Below are 15,059 nucleotides of genomic sequence, written 5' to 3'. Positions count from 1 at the left end.
AACGTCCCTAATTGTAAGCACACCCTGTCACCTCCATCTTTGGCCAGATACCACACATGGGACCTTGTGTTAGACTGCCAGTCCGGCGTACTATCACGGCAGTCAGGGTTCTGCACGGAGTCACATTATTGCTCCCCCATGTGATGTCACCCCAGAAACAACAAGCTCTACCTACATGTACACGTATAATACAAGTCATACATTATGTTAGTCATACATTATACTTGAACTATTAACAGTACATGACGGATACATGGCAGCAGTGACCAGACAGGTCCGGAGACATGAAGAGAAGACGACTCTTACATTATATTTATCTTATATTTATGTCACATAGATTGACGTCTTCTCAGGTCAAGACTGACACAGACCCAATATCGTAGTCATCATCTCCATCATTACTTCCATTCCGGTATCTGACATGTCAGTTCTGTCCAACCTGGTGGATATCATCCTTAGGCCCCATGCCTATGGCCATTTTACATACAGGACTCGGTGTCCCAGCATAATGTCATATAACAGCTCTATACAGGACTTTTATTGTATCTGGCTGTAACGAGGGTCTATCAATAACCCCCTGTGACTCCAATGTGGACACAGGACTGTGCTGGCACGAGAAGGAGACTGGCAAGGAATATAGGGAGAGAAAAGCCTCCACCATCACACAGGAGCGGGGTGTCTATGTCATGTATGTGTCACTACTGAACAATGCAGATTCCCATCTGCCACTGAGGTGCCAAGATTACATGCCAATGGCCCTTTTACTATCTTGGTAACTTAACCTTAATAGCAATGGGTTAAATAGGAGGCTTGAGGTAATGACATCATCATGCCTCTTGCAGCCCTCCCAGCTGTGTAGCATAGTGGTATGGGCTCCATGGTGGAGCAGGGAGCTGAGAGATTCCTGCCCCTCTACAGCACTCAACTGTAGAGCGAAGGGGCGGAGGACTGTGGAGGGAGGCTTTTGGCGATTGGCTCGTTGCCCCTTCCCTAAGTGAGGTCTCCAAGTGGCGGTTTTGGGGTGAGTGAGGACCTGCCCAGGAACTTTATAAAGTTTAGGAGCACTTGGGGGGGGCTTCATTCCTTCTGCCCCCAGGATGGAGCAGCAAGAAGTCTCCCACCCTCCCTGCCCGCAGATTTATCTCTTTTCCTTTGGATTCTAGCTGTTTCCTTCTGTTTCCTTGCAGATGTCACAGCATAGGTGGAGTTTACACCGGCCCAATGGCGATCGGAAGTGGCCCACGTGCCGTCTGCCGTTCTGCAGCCGCCATTCGGGCGAAGGTATTCCAAGATTGGAAGAAGGCGAATGGGTCTACCGAGTTTACAAATGTCTACCAATTTATTATGTTTCCTGTAAAAATAAAATGCTGTGGCCTACCCACATTACCCAAACACTTACGTTTCCCGGTCTTTAATGGTAGGTTGGGTTTAGGGTCATGTGCCAGGTTTCTTGGTTGGGTTTGCACTCCCTACAGTCCTGACCTAGTGACACCCTAGATGAAAGTGAAGAGTCTTGACAAGTCAAAGTGTAAGAGTATTCGGATTTGAATGAAGCCAATACTAATCTAATGGCTTTAGCATTGTGGATGCAGCTTTAGATGTGACCAGAGTATATAAGGTAAGGAATAGTAACATCGCAGCCTTGAATTCCTTCCATGTTCTCTCTCTTTAATATACAAATGTGTTAAGAGAAAAGAAAACAGTTTTCCAGCCAACTGGTAAACTAACCGCACCACATCAATATTTACTAGGGGGGTCTTAACCTCTCCCTGGCCTGGACCCAAATTCTGTGAAACTGCTTTTGGATCCAAGCTTTTAATTAAGAATTTATTGACTTTTAAATGTTTTATTGTCAACAATTTAATGATGATGTTAACGCTGGGACAGAATCACAAGCAGAATCCTGGTGTCACATTACTACAACATTACTAATTATTTCATGGGTTGGGGGCATAAGGTCCATAAACATAGTTACTCAGAGACGGAACATAAATTCTGTGCTGGCATGAACCACAATGTCAGTCACTTAGAAGAAGACTCCTCCCTGTCCATGTCCATGCTCTTTACCTTAGGGGTCACATCGGTTTAAGGTTTATGATTTTGTCGTGATTTATTTCTTCGTATAGTGTGAGAGCAGTCAGAACTTGATACATGACTCCTAATCCCCTACATAGAGATGGGGACCTAAAGATGGAGAAAAAAATCCTACAATAGATAGCAGTGCAGCCTGTGACCATTGATAGTGTTTCTGCTTTCTGTACTCCAGGTCTTGAGTTTAAAGGAAACCTACCATGTGATTTGATGCATTATGAAGCAAACATACCTTGAGAATGCTGTAGCTGCACTGATGCAGAAACATATCTTGGTTAATCCCTGAGCTGAGTGGTTTTACTGATAAAACAGATATAACATTATGATGAGAAAGCTCTGCCCCTTCTATGGATCCTTCAGTGCTTGCTTCCACGCTTCTCCTAGCTGGTGAGTTTTTTACTACAGGAGAAGATGATCCAATCACTTTTCACCCTGCCAGACAGAATAATCAATTGCTACACCATCCCCCGGCTGCTGTGTATGAGTGATCCAGCTCAGGTTGATTAATCATGCTTGACTAACCGCCATTTGTAATTACAAGCTCCCGTGTGTAATGTGCTTATCTTGGCAGCCATGCTGACCCAGCTTTCCCAAGGTCCTGAATGTTATAATTGTTTTTTCAGCAAAATTACTCAGCTCAGGGATTAACCAAGATATGATCCTGCATCAGTGTAGATACAGCATTCTCAATGTATTTTTGCTTCATAATGCATCAAATCAAATGGTAGATTTCCTTTAAGCCCGGATGAGATACAAGAAGACGCTGGATGAAACTATAAAGACATTTGTACGCTGTGTGATTGTATTATTAGGGCTCTATATGATAAACTAGTAAGGAGGTCACTTAAAGAAGGTTCTGCACAGGCTACCATCCAGCCAGGGGCAGATTAAGATGGACAAAACCCTGGGCTGTAAGAGAATTGTGGTGCAGGTTTCATTATTTAAAGGCATTTACTTCCTTCATATGGTACAAGAAAAAAGCTACTTGGGAAAGGAGAAGTGGTTTCTTCTGTCCACATTTAGATCTGCGGTTTGAGAACTGTTAAAGGACCTAAAAAGGTCCTGGAAGGACCCTTGTACATATATATATATATATATATATATATATGTTGAGAGATGAGGATTTATGGCTGGAGGGCTTTCTCTTTATTATTTCTACAGGGCACTATCAAACTTGGTGATTGGTTAAAGAGGCCATGGGCCCCAGGCGGCCGCCCAAACCGCCTATTTTATAATCCACTACTGCATCCACAAAGAAGAGAACTATAGCACATAATACATGATAACAGTGCCAAAGTATAAGAAGACAGCCTGCGGATAGACATGGCGATGTTTCGTAAACACAATGGGGCTCATTTACTAAGGGTTGCGCTGCTAACTTTTGTCAGACTCTGCACCATTTTCGGGGATTTCACGACTTACACGGGTATTTAATTAGTGTCTGCGCTGGAATTGTGTTGCATACGATCGAAATGTGGCGCAGCAGCGCTGGGTTTCATGCGACACAATTTAGGGGGAGGGACGTTCCGACTGATTTGGACTGAGCGCGGGATTTAACTTTCAAATTGTGTTGCAAGCCCAAACACTTACATGCACCGGGAAGAAGAAGGTGAACTCCAGCGGACCTGAGTGGGGAAGCAACACATGCAGGATATCGGGCGCACGGTCTTAGTGAATCGCGGCAGAGTGCATACTCAAAACATAGACACATTGCACATAGTCTATCTCTGGGGCCTTTTCACCCTAGACATTAGTGGGATCCTGGAGGCAGTATGAAAATATTGTTGAATAAAAAACTTGGAACGTTGCTCTGGCCCCAAAACTTGAAATAGAATTTTCAATTGGAGGCATCAGACTTATGTGAACCTATAAGATGTCATGTGTAAAGCTCAAGGGCGTGTTTAGGGTTTAGCTACACCCTGGTCCTGCCCCTGAGGAGAGTCCAAAAGTTTCTTTTGACCTATTGTTGAAGATTCATACAATTCGTGAGGTCGTGTTTGGAGATTTTGGTTTGCGGTCTGTGCTTTCTCATCTGACATGAGGGACAACACACCTCATTGTCAGGGAAAATGGCGACACCCAGTTGGCATTTAAGTTCGGGAGGAATAACAGAGGAAAAGAATATGAAACAGATGCTACAGTTCTAATGTTCTTCTTATGAGGAATCTACATCAGGACAGCTGACAGGTCTTCTTTACATGCCAAATGTGAACATTGAGGCAGTCATCAACATCGCCGTCTGCTGTGACCGTCGTATCTTTTGTATTATTATCACTTCTTCTATTATTTATCTAACAGAAAGCAAACAAATTGCAGATTAAAAACCGCCGCTGACATTGAGCTGAAATCCGTATTCATTTGCAGCTGAGCCGTTCGTCTTCTTTATGTATTTTATAGAACAGAAGATCGTTAGATTTTGGCCCAATACTTGGTGGTTTTGTTACTAATTTGTTACAGAGTTTACAGCTCCAAGAAGATTCATGCCGGCCAAAAATTCCGGCCAAAATGTACAGCTCCGAAACCTGCCCGGAACATTCTGCAGTGAGAGAGATACAATCATTGGCCAAAAGCAAATAATAATATAATGCGGCCTCAGATTTGGGGAGAGAAGATGATTCATGTCCCTATAAGATTGCCAATAATGGTCGATTCGGAGAAATTTGAAGCAATATTCATATCCGTGAAAGAGCAAAGATCAAATATGGTCCCCAATGCGGTGCTGGGCATTGGCTCCTAGGACACAAAGGTTTATGTTCTCCCTCTATATCATTTTGGAATTCTTGAGTTTTACCTATTCAGTCTCAAGGGAGAAGAGAATGTTAAATATAGGAGTTGATAGAGCCAATCAAGATTTGGCACCTCACTGTGCATGGTCATGCCAATGGTAGGATATTTTGGTGTTAATGAAACACTGAGATTTTCGACCATCCTCTATTGTTGGATTTATGATCTTTCATGTCATGAAAGCTTACAAAATAATCTACTCCAGTCCTCTGCTGGAGTGAAAGAACCGTCTAGGTGGTGCACCAAATTTATGATAAGGGCTATACCTCGTTAGGCAAGAGGTTATCAAGCTGCGGTGCCCAATCCATGAGGCAAGTTGAGCCTCTCATCTAAGGCAGCAACACCTGTATCAAGATTGGGGGAAGCTTGAGCGGCACAGCTACAAAACAGGACTTGACACTTAAAAAGAGTGTCTCTTCACTCCATATGCTTAATAGGTTTGAAACTATGTATGCAGAACCCATCTAGCCAAAAAAAATGTATCCTGATATAATAATACTGGATGGAGTAGTGGGGGTGCAATATAGATCTCACTAAGCAAAATGTGCCACCAAAAAAATCGGTGCCGTTACTGTGTTCCAGCTTTATCATTTTCCTTTTTCGGCAAATCGGTCATAGAAACGGAGAGTATGACGGCAAATGCCTCAAAATACATCTCTCAGTGGGCCCCTTCTTATACAATTTTTACAAACCACAGAAAAAAATTAGGTAGACCTTCGGAGACAAACCCAGAAAGATTAATTTCTACGACCACCATTATGGTGAATGCCAACTCGTAGACTGTGACCTACAGCGCAATTACATGAAGCCGACGTATCTCTATCCACAATACTTTCTGTATGTGACAAGCTCATCTTCTAATATTCATTCTTCTGGAAGCCCCTAAGAATAATTAGTTCCTTGCAAATATTGAAATACTATAAATAGTTTCCAGGACAACACATTTTGTAAGTGCAAATTTGGCAAATAAGATGTGCCACTGGCAAATCCTTCTCCTGGGAATACAGAATTAGAGAAGTATTTTTAGAGTTCAGAGGGTTTGTTTTATTTATTTATATATACACATAAAGATTTTTCATTTGATTTAGTATCTTATGAGCAGGGGATATCTCCAGTAGGGTTGGTCATTATCTCAACAATGTTTAATGGTTGACCTTTTGAATTGTCATGAAGTTCCAACATTTTGGCAAATGGATACAGGCAGTCCCTGGGTTATGTATAAGATAGGATCCATAGGTTTGTTCTTAAGTTGAATTTGTATGTAAGTCGAAACTGTATATTTTATAATTGTAGTTCGAGACAAATTATTTTCAATCAAGAAAATTGGTGGCTTCTAAAACCGTTTTTTGGCATGACCTCAAAATTCAAGTTCAGTTGTATAGAAATTGAACTCACATGCCTCAAAATGTTTCTTGGTGGTTCTATTATTAAGACCCCCCCAGCATTCAAGACAACAGGTGGTTTAAAAGCCATTCTGTGGTAGGACCATAAGGTTTATGTCCACCAGTATAGATATTGACCTCACATTTCAATGTGACCTCCAAGATCAAGAGGAGAAAGGTGGAGTAGTCATCCGCACAGGAACAAACTCTACTAATTTGAAGGGACTGGCTACATATGTAATGTGTAAACTAACTTAACAGATGTAAAAAAGATCTGGCTAAATGAATTTTGATGTGAACGATAATCGGTTCTCACCGAAGAACCTTCTACCCAATGAGAAAACTTGGCCAAACCAAGCATGGAAAAATCGGAAGCAGTCAGTCTCCTGATGGATATTGAAGGTGTATGGGCACTTTGTAAAGTATAAAACATGTATGTAAGTATGGAATGGAGTATACAACACTAACTCTACTGCATGAACTGACCCTGTAGTATGGTGGACCTTAGGCAATGCATGTATCAGAACATGACCTGACAGAAAGTTAGTTGCAATTCATATTCCCCTTGAGCTTTATGGAGCCTGCCTGAAGATAGAAGTTGTTCTAGGCCTAAACAGATTACAGGCTGCTATAAATTATAGTCAGTAGTCTTAGTAGACTTCCCGTATCTCCAATGGAGATGATGGTCTCCAAAGCCCTCCAGGCCCAACTCTTACAAAGACATCCAAACCAGCTACACATAAGATAGTTGTAAGTTTGGAATAGATACTTAAAGAAGAACAGTCCTCATGGACTTAACAACCAGTCAACTCACTTGAAGAGAACTTATGATCACCTCCACCATCTCCAACTCTTTCCATCTCATTAGGGGTGGAAGTTCTTTCCCAGCCTTCACTGTACATATGCAACAAGGGGTACAGGTTTAGTCAGGTGGGTGGTGCTACACTTTGTGCTCCAGCCCAGGACCACCCACTTGACAGTAGAGGGTCTAATTAGCATATTAGGTGCTAAAACTATTGCTCGAGAAGGGTTGGGAGTAGTCGGAGAAAATGTTCTGACAGCTGTGGAATCAGTGGAGCGACACCTATTAGAAGATACAGAGAAGGTGGAGGCGGTGAAAGGTCCTCTGTAATAACAAGGATTGTCCACTTCTGTGGTTTTAAGTCTTCATTAGAAATGACAATGTGCCCTTGGGTTATCGGCTCTTCTTCTTCTCGTCGTTTTTGGCATGTTTACTTACTTACTTTCCGGAGAGGAAAAATGATTCCATTAATTTAGTCTTTTTCGTTTTAAACTTCGGGGGCATGCACTAAGGTGAAGTAATGTGTCTGCACATCAACGCCACCACCATTTATTAGGCTCGTTTTCTGTTACTTCAAAGCAAATTAATCTAACGAGCGCAATTAATTTCGGCTTTTTTTTTTTCCTAACAACGTGAGGGTAGACTTTCTGCGTATAACAGAACGAGTGTCTCATAAACACGACATAAATCTGCAGCGCGCTCGCGGGGCGGCCACCTGGATTTAAAGGGCAGGTTCATACAACTCGCCCATTCTTTCAAGTTTTAAGACACATTGGTTAGGAGAAGTGGTATTGTGTGCCAACACCTGAGGTCCCCCCACTCCACCGCTCCCTTTGGTCCCAGTTGGCACCCGCACTGGGCATACCTGGGCAAGTATCGGGGCCCAGAGCTACTGGGGGGGCCCACCTAAGACTGTACATAAGGAATCCAAAGAGAAGAGGGGGCTGTATCTAATGAATCCATAGGGTATGAGGGGGGCTGTATCTAATTAATCTATAGGGTATGAGGGGGCTGTATCTAATGAATCCATAAGGTATGAGGGGGGCTGTATCTAATTAATCTATAGGGTATGTGGGGGCTGTATCTAATTAATCCATTGGGTATGAGGGGGGCTGTATCTAATTAATCTATAGGGTATGTGGGGGCTGTATCTAATTAATCCATTGGGTATGAGGGGGGCTGTATCTAATGAATCTAATGTATGAGGGGAGCTTATATAAAATAACCATTTGGGATGATAAACTAGGGAATATTTTAGGGAACAGGAAACTGTTTTGGTTTATGAGTTTTTAAAGCTGCCACATGCAAAGGGGCCCACTGAGGTTCTGTCAACCAATTAGGTCAATTTCTGCTGAGAAAGGAAATCTACATCAAACTCCATCCTGATAAACCAGGGACATTACTCATAGATCCAGGCACCGTGACTGTGCTAATCTTCTTATAATTGTTATCCAGGGTCTCCGTCCTTCTAAAATCAACTTTTAAAATTATGCCGAAACAAAGATTCATGTTTTAACTATAAATCCCCACAGCAAAGAGTGATGACTCTCTAAGGAGTGGACCCAAAATAGCATAATTTTACATTTCCAGTAAAAAAAATGGTGCTTTTCAAGCTAGAAAAATATGATTAAAGTGACTATTTCACACGATTTTACCTTATTAAACTAGTAGCCCCATCAGGTAGGGGATGAAATGTCCTTTCTAGAATTCCCTCTTTTATGTGAAATCTCTCCTGTTTACTAATAAAAAATCTTCTCCAAAGTCATGTGACAGTGAACAGAGAAGAGTCATATTTTCACTGAGATGAGTCAAGTTTAGAGGCTGCAAGGGGGAGTTTTACATCAGATGCCCCTGTCTTCTGTTCTATAGAACATAGAAACATGCTCTTATTTTCAGCATCTCATCTGTCAGATGGCATCTGTTTTCTGTGTGGTTCTGCGATCTACAGAACTGGAAATACAAGCAGTGAAAATAAAGTTGGAAATGCGAGCTTCAGATAAGTATCCAGTTCCTGCCTATTTATTTAACTAATTTGTTTAAGTGATTCTTAACTTTATTATGACACCAATGTTTCTAATTCCTACAGAACCCAAGATAGAGGTGTCTGAAGTGACCCTGCAGCCTCTAAAGTTGACTCATCTCAGGCAAAATTTGACTCTTCTCTGCTCATTATCATATGACTACTTTAGAAAAGATTTTTATTTATAGATAATCGGGTGAGATTACACATAAAAGAGGGAATTCTAGTAAGGAAATTGCTTCAAAAACTTCCTAGTTTATACCTTGATCTTATCGAAACTGTTCATGAAACTGATCTGGGACCATGTGGGCCATTAGATTTTCAGAGTATGAACAGCAGCACAGAGTATTTCAGAGCAGATATGTATCAGGTAGCTACATAAAAATGGTTTGAAGAGATAGCATTTCGTTTTTTCCGACAATAGAGGAAAATTAAAAACAATTTCATTAAAAAAAGTCATATTTGTAGCAGAATGAGAGCAGATTAAGGAGACTCTCTAGACACCAATCTTAGCTGGAATAGGATAATATAAGGGTAATTCACAAGATACACAAAAACAGTAAGAAACATGTAGAAAATCAGTGAAACTGCATTCATATGAATCAACTGCAATACCTGACACTGCCATACAAAAGGGTGGCGCTATCATTTTTTATGATCTTGAACAAACCACATTTTTTTTACAAATACTCTAGTACTCTAGTAAATAAACGACAACCTTCTTTTAGCTAAAACTTATTTCCCATCCCCATAAAATGAACGTTGTTATCTTACCTGGTATACATTCAGATCTAACAGGAGTCTTAAGGGGCGTGTCCTGCTCGGCCAAGTTCAGCAGCTCCGTCAAATGCCCCATGCCTCCTCCTCACCAATCAGCACTTCATGTCATGTGATTAGGGTGATGTCATTAGAGGATGCCGGAAGTGGAGGAGCAGAAGACCATGGAGGCTGCTGTGATTTCATGTGATCAGATACATACATGGGGTACATTTTATTTACGTGTTAGTGTTTAAATTACCTAAGATGACATCACCCTGGTCACATGACATGAAGTGCTGAATGGTGAGGAGGCATGGGGAGGAGCCGATGGACTCAGCCGAACAGGACAATTCTCCCCCTTCTGCTAGATCTGAATGTATGGCGGGGAAGACAACAAAGTTGATTTTATGGGGATGTGAGGGAGACCATTTTTAGCTAAAAAAAAGGGTGGCATTTAGTTAATAAGGCCCTATGGGAACCTGTCACTTCCCTTTAAAGCTTTGAAAATAAATTGAAATCTTTGGGAACTTTTAGAGAATCAGTATCGGCTTATTTTACAATCAGTATGAAGTAAAGAGAACCTATAGCCTTGAATATGCGTCACCCTGCTGATTCTAAAGAAGTTGGAATTTTATCTCTAGGCGTTTCCATTGCCGCTGCTTTTAGTTTCAGTACCTAATATGCTAATTAGACTCTTTTTGTCAAATGGGCGGTCCTTAACTTAGAAAGACATCCTGCCTGCCACTACCGGAGGGAAGGTGTAGCCCTATTTTTGTGAGATTGAAGCTGTGTTTGTTTTGGAAAAAAAAAACTTTAATCCGAACAAGGAACAAATACAAAAATAACTTAACCCTTCACAGCTCCTTCATCAAGGAACCAAGTCGTGCCAGCAGTTTGTGCTTCAGAGCTGTCCTTCCTATCATCAATCTGGCACTACACACTGGACAGCTGTTCCTTCCAGGCCCGGCCAACATCCAGGTTCGGGTTTTCCATTGTAAGCAGATGGCGCACCATGTGACTGGGGAGCAGGGTAACTTCCTCAAATTATTTCCTCTCTCTGTCTCTTCCCTCAAGGTGTTTACATTTAAACCAGAAAACCCCTCAATCTACAGCTTAAAGGAAATCTACAATCAAAACCAGGGACACTTACTCATAGATCCACTGTGACTGTGGTTTTCTTATATCTTCTTATATTTGTTATCTGTTGCCTCATTTCTTCTAAAATCAACTTTTAAAATTATGCCATTGAGTCTGAAGGGCTCCTGGGGGTGTTACCAGAGCCCCTCTGTGCTGCAGATTCACCGGAGCAGGAGCACTTCCACCTCCTACTGTGTGCCGGAACTTCCTCTGGTGCAGTGAGATTAATTCAGGCCGAGGGAGAAGGGTAGTTTTGAGGGAGCAGAAGGGGAGACAGTGTAACAGCCTGTGAAGCTGCAGCAAATATGGGGCTTTGGTAACACCCCAAAGAGGCCCTTCAGGCTCATTAGCATAGTTTTAAAAGTTGATTTTAGAAGGAAGGAGATGATGGATAATAAATATAAGAAGATACCAAAGTCCCGATTCCTGGATCTATGAGTAATGTCCCTGGTTTATCATGATGGATATTGATGGTAGTTTTTCACAGCTTCTCCCCTCTGTAGCAGGAATCTGCTTGCACACTACAGCAGTCAGACTGAGGGGAGTTGTAGTAGACCAATGCAGAGAGCTAAGAGCACAGCAGTGTGAGGACACGCCCCCAATGCATTTGGAGAAGCCACAATCCTGGAATATAAATGCAATTGTCACACACAGTTTTGCATGGATAACACTAACCGAAATCCCTTGATATGGTTTTGTATAGGACGTCAGGTAAACCAACGGCAAGAACTCTGCTTGCTGTAAGCATTTGGAGACGTTCTTATTGACATCCAGTGGCTGGACAGGATCAACTTTTTCTGCAGCTGAAGATTTGCTACAATTGTATCCAGTCATTCTTTATGATGTAATTACATGCACTGTACATTTTTCTATTCTGGTAGTTTGTTGCAATGTATCAGCGCAGGTAAAATGCATCACCCGGAGCCCCTGGCGCACACAGACCTGCCAGATATTACCTGTGATTTATTACAGCGACCTCCTTTCATGTGCTACAAGCAGATTTGGGTTTTTCCCATGTCAGGGCCCAGATACAAGCTCTGTGTCCCTATTGTTACACTTCCAGGCCCGGGCTGTTTGTCAACACTGGATACAACTGTAACAAACCTTCAGCTCTCAGAACTCTAGTCTCAATGAAGAATTTGTAATTGACGGTAAGTAAAACACAATATATATTAGCAATTTGTAGAATCTTTCATGCTATTAGGACCGAGCTTTCTTTACATCTTATAACTGGAACTTTGCTCTGTGCTATTCCTCTGTTATTCCTTCTGGAAATGTGCACATTATAAGACAACTGGGTGTTACCATTTATTTGTCAAAGAGGCGGATCCCTACACTGTCAGCTGTGATTGGACAATGTAAGACTGTGTAAGGACCCCCAACCCAGTTGCCAAATTCCTGCTACATTTCCAATAGGAATAACAGGGGGAACAGCGCAACGATGATGCAGAATGTTTTTTCCTATCACTAGTTTTCTAGGGGGTAGTAAAAAAATAAAACTCCATCCTCTTTCTACAAACTAGTGAGAAACTAGTGAGTCATGATTATTAGACAAGTGGGTGTTACCATTTCCTTGTCAACAAAGCAGATTCCTAAACTGTGACAATGACAGGATGCAAAGGGACACTCCCCCCAACCAAATTTTCCCAAATTTCCAAGAGGAATAACAGAGGGAAAACAGCGCAATACAGACTTCTAAGAACAGATGCTGCAGGATTTCTTTTCCTATCCCTTCTTTTCTAGGAATAACAATAAATGAAAACAACATCCTCTTTCTAAAAACTAGTGAGAAAAGGAATAATCAAACAACACATTAATAAAATATACAATAAATAACATAAAAGTAAATATAAAAGATCTAAAATAAGAATAACAAAAAAGATATATATATATATATATATATATATATTAAAATAAGATAACACGATAAAATGGAACAATACTTTTTTTCAAAAAAAAAAAGAATAAACAGCAAATATATAAAAAAATAACAGAATAAAAAAATAAAAGAAATATCTAAAAATAAGATCACACGACAAAATGAATAATAAATATCTAAAAATAAGATGACATAATAAAATAAAATAAATATATATGAAATAATAACAATATAAATAAATATCCCATAATAAAAAAAAAATCCCATAATAAGAATAAATAGCAAGTATTAAAAAAAAAAACAGAATAAAACATAAAAATAAATATAGATATAAAAATAAATCAGAGAAAAAGTAAAAAAAAAAATATAAGAATTGGAAAACTGCCAATGAATCTATTGAGCCTAATAAATCTGCTATAGTATATGTCATAGCTGTGGATGTTCAACTGTGGACAAACTACAACTCCCAGTATAGCCATGGTGGCAGTTGTAGTGTGGCACCCACTATAGAGCCACAGGTTGGATACCTCAGTCTCTGTGGCCATGGACTGAGTGCTATATCATCAGTATCACTTGTGGCTCCACCAATCTCACAGCTCAGAATCGCAACCAGTATCAAAAAATAGAATAAAAAACAATAAAAACCTAATCTATATGATCCAAAAACTTCCAGTGCCGGAGCAGGATGTAGGAAAATGCTGCTTTACTGGGGCTAGGAGAGCCGATGCCTCGGCACTTCTGCTTTCCATGAACACCACAACAATGAGACATCTGGAGAAGAAGAGCGGACATCGGCATGCAAGGGAAAAAAAAGAAGATTAAGGAGCATCTCGCCGGCTCTACAGGACGTATCAAGACGTGCGGCTTGTGTACTGTACCTCCCCAAGGCAGTGACCATCAGCAAAGACTATTCCATGTTCTTCCCTCCGACATCTCCGAACCCTCCGCCGCCTGGTGAACTCACCTCCCGAGAAATCCTCTAACAAATCCCTTCCTCATAGTCCGAGGCACGCTGACACACGGCACACACCCCTGTCAGCTTCTCCACAGCTCAGCCTCACACACTACAGCGATACCGCAGATTAGCATTCGATGTGGAGTTATGATTTTTTTTTTTTTTGACCATCATTAATTTTTTTTTTCTTACATTCAACCTCTCCACCCCTTCTACTCTTATAGATTAACCCCTCTTTGTCACGCCACGGCAAAGCCCTATTCAGTTCCCTAGCAACAGAGGGGTTAATCCGAAGAGCTGGCAATCTAAACGACTAACTGCCTATTGATAGTTACAAAAGGATTAGGTGGGGGGTGTCGTAAAGCTTGGAAAGACCCTTTAATTTTTTTTTTCTCCCTTGATTCATTGATAAGTAAAGTAACATTCTTGTACGCGTCAAACTCCGGAGCGGACATCATCACCCTCATCATGGTCCTCATCAGCATCACAATGATGGGGGTGATCCAATGCAGAAGGAAATAATGGCAAGGCAGGAGATTCAAGCGTGTCAGGGGGAAGCGAGCGCGAGCGCGAGGGAGGGAAGGAGAGGAATTGAACATGAATAAACAAAAATATGGCGAGTGGCCTGGGGTTGTTACACTGTCAGATGCTTTTTTTTTCTCCTCGCAGCCTTTTGTTACAGCGTAGCGGTCATTTGCATGAAGGAAGCCACACGGCTCCTGCTTCTACTTCTTCTTCTGGATTTTTTTTTTCCCCACCTCCCCATTCACAGTGTACACACTCACTCCACGGACACGCGGGGGGTTAAACACAGTCATTACGGTAGGGGTTGGGATGGAGCGGAGGGGTGCGGGTGTACGAGTCGTAGGGGGGGGGGCGGAATGGGGAAGGGAAGTAGGGGAAGGGGGGTACGGAATAAGAATTGCAAACCTTTGGATGGTTGCCCCAGCCCGGAGTTGTGTGTCTCTGCCGCTCTGCTCTGCTGTGCACTGATGACAAGATCAGCCTGAGATTAGAACAAGTCCATGCCGCTATGTGCACCACCTCTCCCGCAGCCTCCGCAGGGCGCACATAGGGGGACGCACACACTTCTGCAAAGTTTTATGGCTTATCACTTATTATTATTTAGGATTGATGGCGATGGAGATGTTGGGGGTGTAAGGGAGGGGGGCTGCCGGTGATGGAGGGTGGAGGGGGGCTATAATGTAGTTGGTGGGCAGAGGAAAGCGAAGGGGATTGTTATTACTGGG

The 15,059-nt window shown here is 41.8% G+C and overlaps 1 protein-coding gene across 1 annotated transcript in view; it reads right to left on the bottom strand.

Moving 5' to 3' along the window:
• CTBP1 (C-terminal binding protein 1) overlaps window positions 1–14,843 on the bottom strand; it is a 280,570-nt gene extending 265,727 nt beyond the window's left edge. The window contains exon 1 of the mRNA XM_072126236.1: window positions 14,740–14,843. The gene's annotated coding sequence lies outside the window, so the exon portion shown is untranslated. The remainder of the gene's footprint in view (window positions 1–14,739) is intronic.
• Window positions 14,844–15,059: the final 216 nt, after the last annotated feature.

The sequence above is a fragment of the Engystomops pustulosus genome, chromosome 1 (assembly GCF_040894005.1).
Source record: "Engystomops pustulosus chromosome 1, aEngPut4.maternal, whole genome shotgun sequence".
NCBI lineage: Eukaryota > Metazoa > Chordata > Amphibia > Anura > Leptodactylidae > Engystomops > Engystomops pustulosus.
Note: the sequence above shows the minus strand (reverse complement) of the source record. Positions and strands in the feature narration are given on the sequence as shown.